Source organism: Erpetoichthys calabaricus, chromosome 14 (assembly GCF_900747795.2).
Source record: "Erpetoichthys calabaricus chromosome 14, fErpCal1.3, whole genome shotgun sequence".
In the NCBI taxonomy this organism is placed as follows: domain Eukaryota; kingdom Metazoa; phylum Chordata; class Cladistia; order Polypteriformes; family Polypteridae; genus Erpetoichthys; species Erpetoichthys calabaricus.
In genome coordinates, this window is record NC_041407.2 from 44,408,848 (window position 1) to 44,420,724 (window position 11,877).

Here is an 11,877-nt window from a genome sequence, read left to right on the forward strand (position 1 = left end):
GACTCAATGTCCCCCACCTCCCTCGGGACATGGTCAAAGTTCTGCCGGAGGTGGGAGTTGAAGCTACTTCTGACAGGGGGCTCTGCCAGACATTCCCATCAGACCCTCACAACACGTTTGGGCCTACCAGGCCTGACCGGCATCCTCCCCCACCATCGAAGCCAACTCACCACCAGGTGGTGATCAGTTGATAGCTCCGCCCCTCTCTTCACCCGAGTGTCCAAGACATGTGGCCGCAAGTCCGACGACACGACCACAAAGTCGATCATCGAACTGAGGCCTAGGGTGTCCTGGTGCCAAGTGCACATATGAACACCCCTATGCTTGAACATGGTGTTCGTTATGGACAATCCGTGACGAGCACAGAAGTCCAATAACAAAACACCACTCGGGTTCAGATCGGGGTGAATGAGATACGCCCGGAGTTCCTAAAGGCTCTGGATGTTGTAGGGCTGTCTTGGTTGACACGTCTCTACAACATCGCATGGACATCAGGGACAGTGCCTCTGGACTGGCAGACCGGGGTGGTGGTCCCCCTCTTTAAGAAGGGGGACCAGAGGGTGTGTTCCAACTACAGAGGGATCACACTCCTCAGCCTCCCTGGAAAAGTCTATTCGGGGGTTCTGGAGAGGAGGGTCCGTCGGATAGTCGAACCTCGGATTCAGGAGGAACAGTGTGGTTTTCGTCCTGGTCGCGGAACAGTGGACCAGCACTACACCCTTAGCAGGGTCCTGGAGGGTGCATGGGAGTTTGCCCAACCAGTCTACATGTGTTTTGTGGACTTGGAAAAGGCGTTCGACCGTGTCCCTCGGGGAATCCTGTGGGGGGTGCTCCGGGAGTATGGAGTACCGGACCCCCTGATAAGGGCGGTTCGGTCCCTGTACAACCGGTGTCAGAGCTTGGTCCGAATTGCCGGTAGTAAGTCGAACCTGTTTCCAGTGAGAGTTGGACTCTGCCAGGGCTGCCCATTGTCACCGATTCTGTTCATAACTTTTATGGACAGAATTTCTAGGCGCAGCCAGGGTGTTGAGGGGGTCCGGTTTGGTGGACTCAGGATTGGGTCACTGCTTTTTGCAGATGATGTTGTCCTGTTTGCTTCATCAGGCCGTGATCTTCAGCTCTCTCTGGATCGGTTCACAGCTGAGTGTGAAGCGGCTGGGATGGGAATCAGCACCTCCAAATCCGAGACCATGGTCCTCAGCCGGAAAAGGGTGGAGTGCCCTCTCAGGGTTGGGAGCGAGATCCTGCCTCAAGTGGAGGAGTTCAAGTATCTTGGGGTCTTGTTCACGAGTGAGGGAAGAATGGAGCGTGAGATCGACAGGCGGATCGGTGCGGCGTCCGCAGTGATGCGAGCTCTGCATCGGTCTGTCGTGGTGAAAAAGGAGCTGAGCCATAAGGCAAAGCTCTCAATTTACCGGTCGATCTATGTTCCTACCCTCACCTATGGTCATGAGCTATGGGTAGTGACCGAAAGAACGAGATCGCGAATACAAGCGGCTGAAATGAGTTTCCTCCGCAGGGTGTCTGGGCTCTCCCTTAAAGATAGGGTGAGAAGCTCAGTCATCCGGGAGGGGCTCAGAGTAGAGCCGCTGCTCCTCCGCATCGAGAGGAGTCAGATGAGGTGGCTCGGGCATCTGATCAGGATACCACCTGTACGCCTCCCTGGTGAGGTGTTCCGGGCACGTCCAACCGGGAGGAGGCCCCGGGGAAGACCCAAGACACGCTGGAGGGACTGTCTCCCGGCTGGCCTGGGAACGCCTCGGGATTCTCCCGGAAGAGCTAGAAGAAGTGGCCGGGGAGAGGGAAGTCTGGGCATCTCTGCTCAAGCTGCTGCCCCTGCGACCCGACCTCGGATAAGCGGAAGAGGATGGATGTTTTGTAGGATGTCCACCCAGCTCCAATTTTGTATTTAAAAGACAAGTAATTATCACTTATCACTGCTGTAGCTGACTGAATTAAATAAATTAACAACTCAATAGAGAAATATTACGTAAGGTTTGTTTGATAAGCACAGCAGGGTGTGAAATGCATTTGAATGGAAAATGAATATTTTATTTTCAAAGGTTATCTCCTCAAAAATGTACTCGTTTAGACCTTGCTGTCAGGAAGAGGTTGGTGGTTTTATTTTAGAAACCAGTGGTGTAATTTCCTAACCTTTTAAACAGCTTACACAGTTTTTGCACCATTTTGATTCTAAAATACCACATTTTAGGGGGAGGTTATCCAATTCCATCTAATTTGTTCTTAAAGAAATCTACATTTTTTGCAAGTATATACTGAGAGGAACTGTGTATATGAATAAGCTGTTATGCATGAAATCAACCACTAGTTTGATACTGCAATGAGATGTTTGCCTTGGTGCTCACTATATACAGTATTTTTGGTTTATTTCAAAGAGTTTTATTTGTATTTGTAATATTCTCTGTCCACTGCTTGAGGAATTAGTTGTTCTCCTTATAAGCTATACATTTCATATTCATTTGTTTTATTGTCTAAGCCTGTCTCTAGTCATATATGAGTTGACCTCAACCACAGGATATAGCTTCTCACACTATCAACAGATTTTAATGTTCTACTGTAATCTAAATGTCACACAATTTTGGGTTTCAGTTGTATATGCATTAGAAGGACTACAGCTGCACATAGACTTCTATTCCTCCAACCTGTCATCAGTAGGAGAAAACAAGTAAAACAGAAACCTTTCAGAATCCTCTTCTTGTCAAAATGACTGCAGCGAGAATGACAGACTTCAGCAGGTCTGCAGTTGTTTACTTCGCTCAGGCATTACCACAACAATGTTTTGAGATTTTCCTTTTTTATATCAAACACTTCATCTGCACATGTCTTGGCAAACACTTTGAACACACCCACCCTTTCCATTGTCTCTGATGAATAGCAGAAATGACAGAAATCAAAGAAAGAAGCACTAGCTTTGATTCCTTAAAGCTTTACATGAGTGCATTTTCGGTTTTAAGAAGTATTGGTCTGAATATGAGGGTACATGTAACAAAATAGGTGAAGGCAAATTTCACATTGAAAAATAAATCATCTAACTTGAAGCTTTAATTTAGGGCCAAGCAGCAGGGTAAAAATAAGATTAATTAAAACTATAACAGTATGTGTGTACATCATCAACCACAAAGTTACTTTCCGTAAAGAATATATGGAAGACAGTTGCTTTCGTTAATAGCGGTCTCAATGGTGTGCTGTAATTGGTTTACAAATGTTATTCAATTATTTGAATTTTTGATTTTGGAATATTCAGTTGAGGCAAATGCCATGCACACCATGCATACATTCACTCCTGTTGGTTTTATTAACCCTAAGGTGATTCTCACCATTGGCGTTTTGCATTTTCAGTTGTATGAAATGTGCTAGTCAAGAGAAACATTAGGAGTTGCAGCCATAATAAAAGAGAGATACTCTCTAAGATCAATATAAAATTGTTACATACCTATCCATCCATCCATTGTCTCCCGCTTATCCGAGGTCGGGTCACGGGGGCAGCAGCTTGAGCAGAGATGCCCAGACTTCCCTCTCCCCGGCCACTTCTTCTAGCTCTTCCGGGAGAATCCCAAGGCGTTCCCAGGCCAGTCAAGAGACATAGTCCCTCCAGCGTGTCCTGGGTCTTCCCCGGGGCCTCCTCCCGGTTGGACGTGCCCGGAACACCTCACCAGGGAGGCGTCCAGGAGGCATCCTGATCAGATGCCCGAGCCACCTCATCTGACTCCTCTCGATGCGGAGGAGCAGCGGCTCTACTCTGAGCCCCTCCCGGATGACTGAGCTTCTCACCCTATCTTTAAGGGAAAGCCCAGACACCCTGCGGAGGAAACTCATTTCAGCCGCTTGTATTCGCGATCTCGTTCTTTCGGTCACTACCCATAGCTCATGACCATAGGTGAGGGTAGGAACATAGATCGACTGGTAAATTGAGAGCTTCGCCTTGCGGCTCAGCTCCTTTTTCACCACGACAGACCGATGCAATGCCCGCATTACTGCGGATGCCGCACCGATCCGCCTGTCGATCTCACGCTCCATTCTTCCCTCACTCGTGAACAAGACCCCGAGATACTTGAACTCCTCCACTTGGGGCAGGATCTCGCTACCAACCTTGAGAGGGCACTCCACCCTTTTCCGGCTGAGGACCATGGTCTCGGATTTGGAGGTGCTGATTCTCATCCCAGCCGCTTCACACTCGGCTGCGAACCGATCCAGAGAGAGCTGAAGATCATGGCCTGATGAAGCAAACAGGACAACATCATCTGCAAAAAGCAGTGACCCAATCCTGAGCCCACCAAACTGGACCCCCTCAACACCCTGGCTGCGCCTAGAAATTCTGTCCATAAAAGTTATGAACAGAATCGGTGACAAAGGGCAGCCCTGGCGGAGTCCAACTCTCACTGGAAACGGGTTCGACTTACTGCCGGCAATGCGGACCAAGCTCTGGCACCGATCGTACAGGGACTGAACAGCCCTTATCAGGGGGGCCGGTACCCCATACTCTCGGAGTACCCCCCACAGGATTCCCCGAGGGACACGGTCGAATGCCTTTTCTAAGTCCACAAAACACATGTAGACTGGTTGGGCAAACTCCCATGCACCCTCCAGGACCCTGCTAAGGGTATAGAGCTGGTCCACTGTTCCGCGACCAGGACGAAAACCACACTGTTCCTCCTGAATCCGAGGCTCGACTATCCGACGGACCCTCCTCTCCAGGACCCCTGAATAGACTTTTCCAGGGAGGCTGAGGAGCGTGCTCCCTCTGTAGTTGGAACACACCCTCCGATCCCCCTTCTTAAAGAGGGGGACCACCACCCCGGTCTGCCAATCCAGAGGCACTGTCCCTGATGTCCATGCGATGTTGCAGAGGCGTGTCAGCCAAGACAGTCCTACAACATCCAGAGCCTTGAGGAACTCCGGGTGTATCTCATCCACCCCCGGGGCCCTGCCACCAAGGAGTTTTTTGACCACCTCGGTGACCTCAGTCCCAGAGATGGGGGAGCCCACCTCTGAGTCCCCAGGCTCTGCTTCCTCATTGGAAGGCATGTTAATGGGATTGAGGAGGTCTTCGAAGTATTCCCCCCACCGACCCACAACGTCCCGAGTCGAGGTCAGCAGCGCACCATCCCCAACATATACAGTGTTGACACTGCACTGCTTCCCCTTCCTGAGACGCCGGATGGTGGACCAGAATCTCCTCGAAACCGTCCGAAAGTCATTCTCCATGGCCTCCCCAAACTCCTCCCACGCCCGAGTTTTTGCCTCAGCAACCACCAAAGCCGCATTCCACTTGGCCTGCCGGTACCTATCAGCTGCCTCCGGGGTCCCACAGGACAAAAGGGTCCTGTAGGACTCCTTCTTCAGCTTGACGGCATCCTTCACCGCCGGTGTCCACCAGCGGGTTCGGGGATTGCCGCCACGACAGGCACCGACCACCTTACGGCCACAGCTCCGGTCAGCTGCCTCAACAATAGAGGCACGGAACATGGCCCATTCGGACTCAATGTCCCCCACCTCCCTCGGGATGTGGTCGAAGTTCTGCCAGAGGTGGGAGTTGAAGCTACTTCTGACAGGGGGCTCTGCCAGACGTTCCCAGCAGACCCTCACAACACGTTTGGGCCTACCACGCCTGACCGGCATCCTCCCCCACCATCGAAGCCAACTCACCACCAGGTGGTGATCAGTTGACAGCTCCGCCCCTCTCTTCACCCGAGTGTCCAAGACATGTGGCCGCAAGTCCGACGACACGACCACAAAGTCGATCATCGAACTGAGGCCTAGGGTGTCCTGGTGCCAAGTGCACATATGAACACCCCTATGCTTGAACATGGTGTTCGTTATGGACAATCCGTGACGAGCACAGAAGTCCAATAACAAAACACCGCTCGGGTTCAGATTAGGGGGGCCATTCCTCCCAATCACGCCCTTCCAGGTCTCACTGTCATTGCCCACGTGAGCATTGAAGTCTCCCAGCAGAACGAGGGAGTCCCCAGAAGGTATGCCCTCTAGCACCCCCTCCAGGGACTCCAAAAAGGGTGGGTACTCCGAACTGCTGTTCGGTGCATACGCACAAACAACAGTTAGGACCCGTCCCCCCACCCGAAGGCGAAGGGAGGCTACCCTCTCGTCCACCGGGGTAAACCCCAATGTACAGGCTCCAAGTTGGGGGGCAATAAGTATACCCACACCTGCTCGGCGCCTCTCACCGGGGTCAATTCCAGAGTGGTAGAGAGTCCAGCCCCTCTCAAGGAGATTGGTTCCAGAGTCCAAGCTGTGCGTCGAGGTGAGTCCGACTATATCTAGCCGGAACCTCTCAACTTCGCGCACTAGCTCAGGCTCCTTCCCCTTCAGAGAGGTGACATTCCACGTCCCAAGAGCCAGTTTCTGTAGCCGAGGATCGGACCGCCAAGGTCCCCGCCTTCGGCCACCACCCAACTCACACTGCACCCGACCTCCTTGGCCCCTCCCATAGGTGGTGAGCCCATGGGAAGGGGGGACCCACGTTGCCTCTTCGGGCTGTGCCCGGCCGAGCCCCATGGGTACAGGCCCGGCCACTAGGCGCTCGCCATCGAGCCCCACCTCCAGGCCTGGCTCCAGAGTGGGGCCCCGGTGACCCGCGTCCGGGCAAGGGAAAACGCCGTCCAAAATTGTTTTTCTTCATAGGAGGTTTGTTTAACCGCTCTTTGTCTCATCCCTCACCTAGGACCAGTTTGCCCTGGGTGGCCCTACCAGGGGCATAAAGCCCCGGACAACAGAGCTCCTAGGATCATTGGGACACGCAAACCCCTCCACCACGATAAGGTGACGGTTAAAGGAGGGGTTACATACCTATCCACTGTTAATGTTTAGGATGATTTTAACATTTCACTGACATGGGTTCTTGAAAACAGATTAGACGTAATTTGCAACGGTCGTGATCCATATTAGGGGCTTGATTTATTAGGGGAAAAAGTGGCTTTACATAATGCAAGAAAAGCTTGCCCAAGTTACTTTAAGTTTTAAAAACTTGTCAAATTGGTTATCTTTCATAAAAACACACTTCCTAAGGAGGTTCTGGATGTTGTACATACATCTGAGTCTACACTCCTAAAATACTTTGCTACAAACATAAAGATTGACATCTGTAGGGAAGCACATGCTACAAAGATATTTAAAAGGTTGTGGGGAAAAGTACTTACCTGATACTAAGACTTAAAAGCTAAAATCAAACATTAAAAAAGTGCATAATAAACCTTAGGGCACTTTGCTTAGAAGTAGCACCATGGTTAATGATGGGTTCCTTCCTTCAGCCCATTGCTACTTGAGCCTTTCTCAACTCAGTACTAGATAAGGTCAATGAATAGAATTAATAGATGCTTTAAATGACAATGTTAATACACTTTCCAGTGCAGTCTGTTCCCAAGTAAATAGTGAAACAAAGCTGCATTATGTCAGATGTACACTGTAGGACTGCCAGCACTAGAAGTTTGTTTCAAACATTTTCTAATAATGAGCAGTTTTTCAGTGAAGCACTTGTAAACACACGTGTAGCCAGTAGTTATACAAGTTGCTTGTCAGGAGATTTATCTTGCCTGCACATTTAGGCTAAGAATTGTACCTAGCAAACCTCTAAAAGTCAGGTTTATTATTATATTCACTTCATTTTACCTTTCTTGAATTTTTTTTAATCGATTTAATTTCTATACATAAGTCTGTCTGAATTTCCCCGATTCATGTAATCATCCACCAATTGGAAATTTTATTTTCCTGTTTTCCCTGCCCATAGTTTGTAATTAAGCTTTAAGATTCTGTTGTGTAATAAATTTAATTTTTGCTTTTTATCTACTTTTACCTATTAAATTTTGTCAAGCACGTTGAGCTGCTTTAATTTTTAAGATGTACATACAAGATAAAAACATGTTATCTTCTCAGCAACTCCTTTTCTTTCAGTCTGGTTGTAGTGTTTTTTTTTTTCCTTTTTGTAATTACCCATAACTCCCCTCCCCCCCACCCCACCCCCAAGTAGCTGTGAAACCTACTTTGTTTATGAAGTACTCAGGAAGTAAATGGTTTTGATGAAGAAAGCAAATTCTCCTCAAAGTGAAGGTGCTTCAGCCTGGTGCCATATAAATATGCTATATCATATATGCCACAAGAGAAATACAGTACTAATTTTACATTTGAATACTTTGTAAGTGTAGTTTTATTTTATAGACAAGTCTACTATTTTTCTGCCTCCAAATTCTTACAGTATGTAGGTCCTACTGATGAAAGCCTAAGGCAGGAAAACCTTGTCTGAGTACTGTATATTAATTTATAACCTAGAGCCACATCTACAGATGTTCCATTTCAAACTAAAAATGCATCCTGACTATATGATCCAGGGAGAGTCCTACTTTAGACGGTACACATTTAACAGATACAGGTTCCTAATCACTTCACAGAGGACAAAGTCCACACAACCTTTCAGAGTCATCCCAGCACTAAAACAAATGTATAAATTACACACATGCAGATCTTCAATAATATAGATTACTTTGATACGTTCTTTACAACATGATTGGAACTGATACAATGAACCAAAAAAAAAAAAAAAAACTGGCAGGATTTTGTTACATACTTTAACAAGCAGACAGGATGAATTGGAGTCAGAGATGGACAATATAAAATTGAGCTATGAAGTGTCTGGCTTCCTAATAGTCAAAATGCTACATTTCACTTTTTCATAGTGAAAATGGACAGTGAAATTCACATTCAATGCAGAAAATAAAGATGGACACACACATTGAAATAAACTGACTTTTAGGAATCCAAATAATCATTGCTGGAAAATGTGTGCTTACACTTAATATAAAGAAAAGGTTGATAGAATACATGTCAAAAAGTGTGAACTTGTAAGTGAACTGGGAAAGTTACCTATATTGCTTTACAGTATTTATCACTATGGAGAGCCTCCCATAGAACCTGATCATGGAGCGGGCTGAAGGACAGAACCTAAATTAGAGCATCAAAACAGTAAAAGGAAAACTTAAGATTGGGACAGGAGGGTGGTGAAGAATCCAAAGATGGACAGTAAGAGGAAAAGACAATTTTAGGACAGCTTAATGCCAGGCACTGGAGGTTTTCAGTTGAATCTACCAACCAACTCAAATATCCTACATTACTTTATCAATAAAAGTTAGCATTAATAGGTGTCATTGGAAAAGTGGCTCTGCCTTTCATCAGAGTTATGATTCTTAGATTTGGCATGGAATGACTACTGCACTGTTGGTAGTATAACAGGTGCCCAAAGGAATGTTTTAAAATTTTAACTCCTGAAAATTGAGTACTGGCCATAAAGGCAACAGTTACTTGCCTCAATAAAATGTGGCATCATTAGGTTTCTGGAACAAAGGCCAGGTGACATTCAACTAGGATTTTAAAAAACCCACGACCAAAATTCAGAAAGCAAAATTACTAGATAAAAGGGCAATTCTCTACACACCAACCACCTTCTGTTGGTATCATCTGCTAGATGATGGCAGGTGCCAGAGCCTGCTTGCATTCTGCTGCTATTTATGATCAGTCTAGAGTGGTTTCTCGTCAACTGAAGACTTGTTTCATAGGATGAAATCAGGGGAGTATTTTTCGTACGTCGCTTAAATCATCCAAGATCAGGTGCCTCATCTTGGATAAGTTAATGCCGGTGACACTCATCCGGGATAAGTCTGTTTTTCAAACGCAGCCGTGTAGTAGATTAGTCTAGCTGGATCTAATCATACGATATGAATGCGCACGCCTGTGCTAAGTGAAAAGCCCATATATATTGAGTCTAGAAAACATGATCAGCAAGGCTTTGATAGGCTGTAACAAAATGACGAAAGAAGGGGTGCATTTTTTTTTTCCCCACACACGAGGCGCAAGACCTTTTATTCGAAGGACATGAAGAATTTCAAGATTTAATATGCACAAGGGGTAACACTGCAAAGGCAGCCCAGACCAGAAAAGACGGCTGGCAAAAAGTGGCCGAAAAATTAAACACTAAGTAGTGTGCATTGTACTTACTGAATGCAGCGTTTCATTTCATATGTGTCAGATTATTTAATATGTCATAATTCCAGATCAAACGTGAGTACAAGGAGAACATGGGAACAGGTTAAAGTGAAGTACAAGAATATACTTCAAACTGGTAAATATTGGTATACAACTAAAGAATTGTTGACATAAACAATCATATATAATATAAAAAAAAAAACAATTTTAAAGCTAATAAGGCAGAGAAGCAAAAAAACAGGTGGAGGTCCACGCGGTCCAGACCTAACCCCTGCAGAAGAGTGGGCTCTCCAGCAAAATGCCCATGGCCCTGTTTCTGAGGGTATTCCAGGGGGAAGCTCCTCCTCAGAACCAGTGGCCACTTCATTTTAGGTAAAGGATGGTCATTGCATATATTTGTCCTCCATGTGTGCCATCGGTATGTTCCATATAGCCCTCTTTTTTGTTGGGTCAGTTGTAGGGAATGTCCTATCCCTTGAACCTGTGTCTGACCAACGAGATATTGACGAAGGTCAAAGATTTGATGAAGACACTGTGATTATTCATCAGGAGGAGAGGTACATTTTCCAAATAATGTTTGAGCAAACTCCTCTGATCAGTCCCATGTGCCCCAATCACATTTGGAAATCCTGGTAATGAATGTTAGGCTGATTGAGATTCTTCATGGAACTGTGGGCGTTTTTGCCTATGTGTTGCCTACCTGCAATGGCATGAAACACCTCTTTTATTGTATGCAGATGCAGGTGTCCAGGCAACACTATGAAAACCCGAAGGAATTTCAGAGCCAAACAGACTTTACGAATTGCCTGGCAAACTGCACTTAGATTTTCCGCATCGCCTACAGTATATAAAAAAGTGCCGCTTGTAAAAAAACCTCAAAGCAATGCATACTGTGTGGTTGCGAGAGCCCAACTTCGCAGAGTTTGACTTGGAATATAAAAGGTGCCAATAAATCTTTGAGGTACAATATTCCCCCTCGGCTAAAGCAGTATCTTTCGAAAAGAATTTCCTCCGGGAGCAATAAAGGATCTTGCCGATCGCGCAAAACCATCTCTAGATGAAATTCTCTTCTTTCAATTTGCGCACCAATATCAATTGGTCGCTCATTCATGAACGGCGAAGCCATGACTGGATGACTTCCAGGCACCGTCATTGATCACGTGTGTAAACTAATCCTTGTTTACATAGAACAAACCTGCTCCGAGCAGGTTTGCGGATTAGGATGTGTTGCTGTGATAACACTTCCAGCAAGAGTTTCAAAAAACTGACAGATCCAGGATCAGGCCATATCAACAATTACATCCGGCTAAACGACTAATCCACGTATGAAAAATACCCCCCAGACCTTGAATTGAGCCAGACTCTTCACATTAAAGCTGTACCATGCTCTCACTTTAGGAGCTCAGCTTGAGGTAGTTTAGCCTAAACTCTTGGTTTGATGTGTTGGACTCCACAACCACCCAAGTCTGTGAGCCAGGGCACGCTGGCATTTTTTATATATATATATAAACCATGACTACGTACTAGAACAGCAATGTTTCATTACATGTTTACCTACAACAGTAATCTAGTGGAGCAAAAAGCTCACCCATTTAGTACATCCCAGTATCAAATATTCTAGTTTAACATTCATGGAATTATATATTGGATGGACATTATTATATTGGATAGTGTTTTGTTAAAAGCTATCAAAATGCTTTTCAGTCTAGAACAAGAGCATTTGACAAATTTGGTTTAAGTAGGCCTATTACCATGTCCAAAAGGTGGCAGTGGCCATTCTAAACCACTGTGGAGGAGGTTAAAACTTTAACAAGAGTCCTGTAGCTATTTTCCCCCCAATGGGTGCATTTAATGCCCACATGCTCT

The 11,877-nt window shown here is 46.2% G+C and overlaps 1 protein-coding gene across 1 annotated transcript in view; it reads right to left on the reverse strand.

Moving 5' to 3' along the window:
* Window positions 1-11,877, reverse strand: part of LOC114664624 (CD276 antigen-like) — a 233,561-nt gene that overhangs the window by 71,799 nt on the left and 149,885 nt on the right. The window lies entirely within an intron of this gene.